This window comes from Natator depressus, chromosome 26, assembly GCF_965152275.1.
Source record: "Natator depressus isolate rNatDep1 chromosome 26, rNatDep2.hap1, whole genome shotgun sequence".
In the NCBI taxonomy this organism is placed as follows: domain Eukaryota; kingdom Metazoa; phylum Chordata; order Testudines; family Cheloniidae; genus Natator; species Natator depressus.
This window is the reverse complement of record NC_134259.1, coordinates 7726120-7734593: the sequence shown is the minus strand read 5'-3', so window position 1 is coordinate 7734593 and position 8474 is coordinate 7726120. Positions and strand designations below refer to the sequence as shown.

General features: G+C 42.4%; 1 protein-coding gene across 2 annotated transcripts in view; it reads left to right on the top strand.

Moving 5' to 3' along the window:
• The first annotated feature begins 3792 nt into the window (after positions 1-3792).
• Positions 3793-8474, top strand: part of EBF2 (EBF transcription factor 2) — a 182977-nt gene continuing 178295 nt past the window's right edge. The window contains exon 1 of one of the 2 annotated variants that reach the window (XM_074940036.1): positions 3793-3823. The gene's annotated coding sequence lies outside the window, so the exon portion shown is untranslated. Of the gene's footprint in view, positions 3824-8084; positions 8257-8474 lie in introns of those variants that run through there. The other variant, XM_074940035.1, reaches the window with a different exon arrangement.

Genomic DNA, 8474 nt, shown 5'->3' with positions numbered 1-8474 from the left:
GGAGCTGTAAGGGAATTCGGTACCGAAATGCCATTGCAATTCACTGGGAATCCTGAGTTTGCAAAGACTTACACACGTGCATCATGGTATGCACCGGGAATAGTCCCACTGCAGTCAATGGAGCATGAGGCAGGGACTGTCTTTTGGTTCTGTTTGTACAGCACCTAGCACAACGGGGTCCTGGTCCATGGTTAGGACTTCTAGGTGCTAGGGTAGTGCAAATAATAACCCAATGCGTAAAGTTAAGCACAGGCATAAGCTTTTTCAGGATCGGGGCCTGGGTGTCTAGTTCTCTCGAGCGCCTTTGAAAACCCCAGCCTACATAAAGCAGAACTCCACTTCGCTTCCCTTAAATTAGGCATTTTAATGGCCCTGTATAAATTTAAAACTAAAAATTGTTTTCTACAGCTTTCCTGATTGATATTATTTTCACATACTGTAGGGAGGAACTGAGAAGTGTCTTTTCCATTCTGGAAAAGCTTTTGTTACACTACATGCGGACTTTCGGCCTCCTCCTGATTACGTGGGAGTTGTGACTTAGGAACTGCCAGATTGGATCAGACCTGTGGTTCGTCTAGTCCTGTATTCTGTCTCTGACAGTGGCCAGCACCAGAGGAAGGCATTAGAATAGGCAGATATAGGATAATCTCCCCCAGCCCCCCCGCCCACCCCCCACATATTAGGTATCCTCCAAAGCGCTATTATTTATATGTATTGTGGTAGCATCTAGGAGCCTGGTCATGGACCCTGGACCGCATGGTGTTAGGTGCTGTACAAACTCAGAGCAAAAAGCAATGGTCCTTAAAAAAGCTTACTGTCTAAATCCCTAATAGTTAGAAATTGGCTTAAGCCGCGAAGCATGCGGTTTAATATCTCTTTCCCAAATGGGTTCGCCTTAACGGTTATAACTCTGAGTATTCTTGTTATCCATAGGAATGTCCAGTATAGTTGGATGTTGTACATGTGTTGGAAAAATCAGTTACATACACAGTGGGCCAGGTCCTCAGCGAGTGGAAACTGGTCTCACTCCAATGACTTCATACAACATAGGCCAGCTGAGGATTTTGCTAGTGAATGTGTTTGTGTTGCTCAGGAAGGTTTTTAGGTTGGCACAAGGCTGATGTGTATTGCACAAAGAAGAACGGTCCAGTGAGTAGAGGAAAGAGGTTTCTACGGTTAATGCGCATATTAGGTCTGAATCCTGTTCCTGGCTCGGCCACAGACTTGCTGTATGACCTTTCTATGCCTCAGTTTCCCCCCCTGTCAAATTGGGATAATAATACTTCCTGACCTAATAGGTGTGTGGTTAGAATAAGTTGAATATTTGAAGTACTCAGATACTCAAAATACCACAGAGAAGCCAATATATGAATACATAAAAATAAGCAAGGGAACGCTATCATTAAGTTTATATTGAGCCCTCCATAACTCAACATGGGTGTGATCCAAATCTCACTGAAGTCAATGGGAGTCTCTCTAGTGACTTCATGGGCTTTGAACCAAGCGGCATAACTATCTGTAAATCTCTTTTTGTACTGAACTTTTGGATTCAACCTAAGGATGGAAGTTATTGGAAAGTTTTGAGCCAGGTCCACTCATCCAGGTGACACACGAGTGAAAGTAAATACATATACATTTTTCTGCCTTGAAAAGCACAGGCATACCTGAAATGGGACTACAGACTTTTCCAGGTGGCTAGTCCTCAGTGAAAGCTGAGCTCCAGATCAATTACAAATAAAATAGTGGTGATAAATGCAACACAATTAGCATTTTTGCACAGGCATAGTGTGCAGCTACCAACAGCTTTGGACTTATAGGACTGTGAAATAACCAATGTTGTTTTATTTTACAATATTCATATTAAACTTCAATATTAATTAGTTTACACAGGTGTGTGTTTTGTGCTCCGTTTGCCTGTGGAATTTCCCGACTTAAGTTCTCAGGCTATGCTATGTAGAATTCCACAGCTACCCAAGAAACTGAGCGAGAGAGAGGTGTTTTTTTCTTGAAGAAAAGTATGTGCACTGAAAAACAAAAACTAAGGTTCCTGTTTAGTACTTAAGCATGAGCTTTAAGTGGGTGAGTTGTCTCATCTCTTCAATGATATTCTCAAGTTCTTAAAGATAGGCATTGCTGAATCAGGACCTAAATCGGCAAATAGAAATAATTCAGTTGGGAAGGTCAATATAGGCCCTGATCCAATATACACTTAAACACATGCTGACAGATGTTCTATTAACTTTAGCAGATCTATTTACCTCAAGCATGTGCATAAATGTGTTTGCAGGATCAAGGCCATAGGAAGCCTTTTGGGTGGTTGTTGGGGTTATGAATTGTATATGTTAATGCAGGATGAGTCCAATTCTGCCCTTGGGTATTTCTGCACAAATCCAGTTGGTGCAAGTTTTGTGTCTGCCAGCAAAAACTGGATCCGGTATGTGTTCAGTGTGGGTGAATGAAAGGGCTATGACAAATTTGGATTTTCTGATTTGGGGTGTTTTTAAAATGTCTTCATACAAAGATATATTGAAAAATGATCTCAACAGCCTTCTGTAAATGGGAAAATAAGAAGACCCCAGCACAAATCTACACCCACCTAAAATATTTTTCCTGAATGTGCTTGTTGCTTCAACGTTCCATGTGGTTAGAAAAAACAAACTCCAGCAACAAGACTCTTCAAATCTGCATTATAAAATAAAATAGAACATACACTCCCCATGGTAAAATATTATTCGCTAACGTGTTCCAAAAACCACGCTAGGCAAAAGGCAGTAAAAGTATCTTTAAAAAAAAAAAAAAAGGGTTGAATATAAAACCTAACAGATGTGTTTTTCTGTTTTAGTGAAAAAGCACCTACTTATTGGAATATATGGGAAACTCGAAAGAGTTTATGATGGATACAGTATTTTCTCTCTTTGGGGAAGAATGAGGTGGAGCAGAAGTTTTTACATGTTGATTTAATAGTTTGTAAGTTTCCAAACTTCTGTTGATCAGTGCTTATAAAGGTGTAAGTTGCAGTGATCGGTGGATTCTTTTAAACTTACAGGTTTTATAAATCGTGATCAGTGTGGATCTGCCTATAGTAAATAGTGCCTTTTATGATACAAGAGGGAAGGGGGAGGGAGAGAGACCAGGTATAGCTCAAGATTTTGTAGCTACAGACCCACGTTTCTGGTGATTTCGTGATGGGGGTGGGGGTGGGGGGAAGTCGAGTCAATCATTTTATACTTAGTGATGTTTTTCTCCAACAATCACATGAGTGAGCATCCTTTTAAAATAACCTTTATGGTAAATATATAAAATTATTGGTTTATAACAAGTATAATCGGAAAGGGCTTAATTTAGCTGGGTCTTGCTTTATACTTTGAATCACAGCTGCGGGCTGTATTCCTTTCCTATCTGTTAGTTGCATACAAGTGAACTGCATTAAACCCTCTGTTCTGAAATATTTTGTGTTGTTTTCTCTCCTTCCCCCCCGCCCCCATCGACCTCGTCCTTACGATTTTATTTCCGTTAAATCGAGGGTCTTTATATATCAGGAATATCGTGGCTGCATCAGCCGGAATAAATTTCTTACCCAGATCTGTGCTGAGGACTTTCAGATTGCTTTCCATACAGTTCTCATTTGAGAAGTTAAGCACAGCGCCTAGCCTGTCGGAGCTTTTCCTAGCCATCTTTCCGTCACAAACTGCAACGTGAAAGTAAACCATTTGTTTACCCTTATCTTATCTGGCTCTTGAAAGGCTTTCTTCGATTATACGCTTGAGAACCAAATGCATGGGAGTGCCGTTCTGAGCGGTGGGAACCTGCATGCATGTATAAGGTAATCATCTAGTTTCCAGGTGTTTGAAAACTTGTCTCTTTAAGCAGGTCGTAACAGCGGGTCTATTTTTATGTATTTTATTTTATTTTATTAATGAGAGACGGAAGGTGTAAGTCCAGGACGCCGCCGTTCATTTGAGCTGGAGTGACTCCGGCTTCAGACCAATGTAAACCTGGTTGAATTTGGATTTGTGCCTTTCAATGCATCAGATTGCTGAGGCGAGTCAATTTCACCCAAGGACAATGCCATCAAATAACATGTGAAAACTAAAAAGAAGGCACCATTTTAAAAACACGGCTCAGCCACAAACCATTATGATGTGACCTACAGAAAACAAAGCTGCGACTTTAATCCGCTCCGGCATTGATGATTTCAAAATCTGTAGGTCGTAAGCATTGGCTCATCTGCCCCATTGTCTTTACCTCTTCCTTAGGAACCCCTTACAAAAAGGGTTAATAGGTGGGGCAGTGTCTCTTTCCTGGTGGGTGGGCATTTGCTTTTGGTGTAGCTTAAGACAAGTTGGTCCTCATTCATTTTCCAAACTCTTGGGGAGGGGGGAAAAGGGGTAGGATAGTCTGTTTAAAGAGATCTAAAAAATCTGGGCGAATATTTAATACCGTGGACCGGAAACCTTTAACGTATCAGGTCTTTAGTCAGGAACCTATTAGTAGTCAGCGGTTAGAAGCAATGTCCTGTGTCCGTTTATAATAAAGAAGAGCACATGACAGTGACCAAGGCAAGATGTCCTCACCTGTTGTTTCGATACCGAAATGTGGGTGGAGGCGAGGTTGAGATTGCGCTTGGGGCAGAAGGAAAGAACCACAAATAGTGAGTTACGCTTTAAAAAAAAGAAAAAAAAGCGTTATCAGGAGTCAGAGCGGTTTAAAGAAGAACTCGGACTGACACCTCTTGAAAGGGCAGTTTGGACCACAGAGTAACGAAGCAACACAGAACTGGGTGCCTACAAAATCTTGGATTCTACCTCTGTCTGCTTTGGAAGGCTGAATCGGGGTAGAGTCGCTCCGGATCCTTCCTGTTGCTAAACGACACAGCTCGTTGTCTATCCTTGTATCCCTGGGGCTGCTGTTTCAAACGACTAGTTATCTGCTGTTAAGCCTCCAATTGCCAATCGTAAACGGCCCTCACCAAACTGTTTAGTTTTAAATGCTCTTTTATTTTCTTGCAGGAAGACAATAAAGAGGTTTCCTTCCACTTTCAAGGCATCCTTTAGCTAGGGTGACTAGATAGAAAGTGTGAAAAATCAGGACGGGGATGGGGAGTAATAGGTGCCTCTGTAAGAAAAAGCCCCAAATATCGGGACTGTCCTTATAAAATCGGGCCATCTGGTCACCCTACCTTTAGCAAGTCGTGTTTTTAAATGGTGCGTTCTCTTTAGTTTTGACACGTTATTTGATGGCACCGTCCTTTCACTAGTGTGTGAAATTGGCTCGCCTAAGCAAACTGATGCATTAAAAGGCACGAATCCAAATTAAACCCGGTTTACATTGGTCTGAATCCGGAGTGACTCCATCTGAAATGAACGGCGGTGTCGTGGATTTACGCCAGGGGATTTTGGCTCAAACGGTATTAAACCCAGACACTTGCTATTGGAATGGGAGCTGGAATTAACTCTTCCACAAAGTATTAAAAACCCATCGTCCTGTCCTTTTGGAAGGGGAAAAAAAAACCCCTCGGTGTAAGTAAATGATCTACGCTGTGGGGGAAGGGAGACCCTAAAATAAATGGTCCCTCTTCTAAAGCGGGGTGGAATCGGTTTGAGTCCATTTTCGCCAGTTGGCTTGGATTATCTCTCGGCGCCACCGCAAACCTGTCATGCCTCCCTGAAGAGAGCACAAAGATCTTGCATTTGAAAGTCCCTTTCCCTTCCCTCCTGCCGCCCCAAGTTGTACCCGCAGACCGACTGTTAACTTGGCATTGGAAGGGATGGGGGAAGCGTACCCTGGGTGGGCAGTTCTGGGGGAATATGGGGAGTGGAGGGGATCCTTTCATGTGTTCCTGAAGTGCCAAATTTTGGTGGCAGCTGTTGGGGGCAAAGAGGGTGCCCCTCCCCTGACCTGAGTCGGTGCCCTCTGACCCTGCTCTGAATCCTTAAAAGCCAGACTCCCCTCGGGGACTGTGGCACACGATCCCCTATTGTCCGGAAACCTGGCACGTTTACCCCTGGGTCAGCGCTCGCTCTCCCTCACACACGCAGCGAGACAAGTGAAGTTTCCACCAAGATTTTGTAACCGATTAGACTTTATTGGATAAGCATCTGAAAGGAGCCTGGTCGGACTCATTTTTAACACAGCAATCGGCGCTATCACTTGGAGCAGGGAGCTCCATAATTTGAAAGCCTTTTCTCCCGGTTAATAAGCCATCCAGGGTTAGAACAAATAGGATTTTTTCCATCCCAGCTGTGGGACTGCATTCAGGGGCAAGTTAAATTCTGTTTACAGTGCCAATGATACAAATAAAATGCAAAGAAATAGTTCTTAGCGCAGGAAATACATTTAGGATTCAATGGGCGAAGGTAATTTTCCTGTTGTGTATAGCTCACACGCTATCGCCTGTAAATCTAGTTTGAATACTCTCGATCTCTTTCTTTGATGGTTTAAGTGATCTCGCCTAATTTCAGAAACAAACGATGCTTTTCACAGCTGAGAAATTGTATCGAAAGATTCTATTATTGCACATCACAGGAATGTTTGTTGGTACAATATATTGTTGTTAACCCCAGAACATAAGCATGACCATAGTGGGTCAGACCAAAGGTCCATATAGCTCAGTCTCCTGTCAATACCAGGTGCTTCAGAGGCAATGAACAGAACTGATTGTTGCTTTTTTTTTTTTTTTTTTTTTTTTAAAGTCAGGCTTTCCTTTTGCTAAACTGACAAATCACTCGATGCATATTTATCAATGCAGGGGGAAAGAAAGGTTAGTGTGGTAAATATCTTTGAACAGAGATCGCGTGGAGATTTATAGTTCATCTAATACCATGTATGTCATGCATGTAGACAGAATAATTTAGAGTCCCCTCTTCGCGCCCCCCCCCCATCGTGTGTGTGAATTAAATATACATTTTTCGGATGAAAAGATTTAAATGCATTTTTTTTAAAAAAAATCAACTTTTATAATCATCTAACACTTCGTAGAAAGGCAAACATTTAAAATGCAACTAAAGATGGTCCCTTTTTTGACTGTAATAAACTAGGTTTGAGATTGACAAGAAATGTTTATTTCTCCTCCTAAACATAAAGCAGGTTAAAGAGGGGAGCTCTAAATAATGAGGCAAGGAAATCCATGCACTGTCCCTTTAACTATGGAACATCTGATTCCTTCATCTGGCAGATGGTCTTTGAGCACAGATTTGCATTCATTGTCTTGAAATCTGTTTTCGCGTTGGTGTTATATAGATTTCAGGGAAGATCTATGCACAGATCAGAATACAAAAGAGCCAGGAAGAAAATAACGCCAAGCCAAAAAGATTTTTTTTTGTTTTGTTTGTTTGTTTTTAAAAAAAGGAACCACTCTCTGGTTCATGGATGAATATAGCTGTGTCCTGTCAGCGGCTACATTTTTTGCCTAGATGCAACGCAATAAAAAGTTTGAAGGGACGATTTCAGAGCTCGGGTGTCGTGTGAAATTGTGGGTGCATTTTATGGATTGGATAGGTGTGGAGCTCTCTCTTTCTCCCTCGCTGACGCGCACAATCTGTCCCCAACCCCGCAAGCTTATAGAGAGCACCTTCCAGTGCCCCCAGAGCCAGATATTTGGATTAGATCCTGTTAAGTTTTCACTGATAATCTCGCTAACAGTGCTCCTAAAACAGTAGGAGTAATAAGACTTCCCAGATTTTCAAAAAAGGACGTTTGCTTTATTGTTTGTTTGTTACAAAACTCATCATCTGATGGCAGGGACACATACGACAAGGCTCCTAGAAATTTTCTCTCTCTCTTTTTTTTTTTTTTTTTTTAAGAATAAGAGGATAATACCCTAGCCTGAGTGGGTTCCATCTGAGGTTAACAAATTGAAAGCGAAGTAATTTTGGGAAGGAACTTACTCAACAATCAGAAAAGTCTGAGGACTTTTTTGCTTCTCTGCCCACTTTCCCATTGGCAATTGTTGGTAGCCCGGAGCTGGAGTTATGAGTGTGTATCCGCTTGATAATTGTCTGCACTCCTCCAATCGGGTGAGCCTATGCAAATCGAGTCCCCTAATATGGAAATCCGCCCCGCCCCCTCGCCCGTCGGTTTTCTCCCGGTGCTGTAACCCATTGATGGGGACTGGCTTGGGGAAGCATCCTGGCTCCCGCAGTTCGCTGTGTAATCAGACTCCCTCGCTCCATTTCTCCCTTTCTTTCACGATTTATCGCGATTCTTTTTTTGGATTAGGCAGCAATCCGTCCTCTTCCCCGTGTCCTTGAGAAACAGGTGATCCAGCGGCCAGTGTTTGGATGCTGTTGCCTCTCCGGCGTTTGCAGGATGATAGGACCGGGCGAGCCTGAATGAGAGCATAACTTTGCTTTGCAAGAGGGAAAACTTTTTTTTGTTTTTGTTTTTTGGGAAGGCCTTTTCAGCAGCTCACGTAGCCTTTAGAAGCAGAAGAAGTTGGTTTTTAAGCTGAACTTCAGTGGTTTTGGGATCGCTGT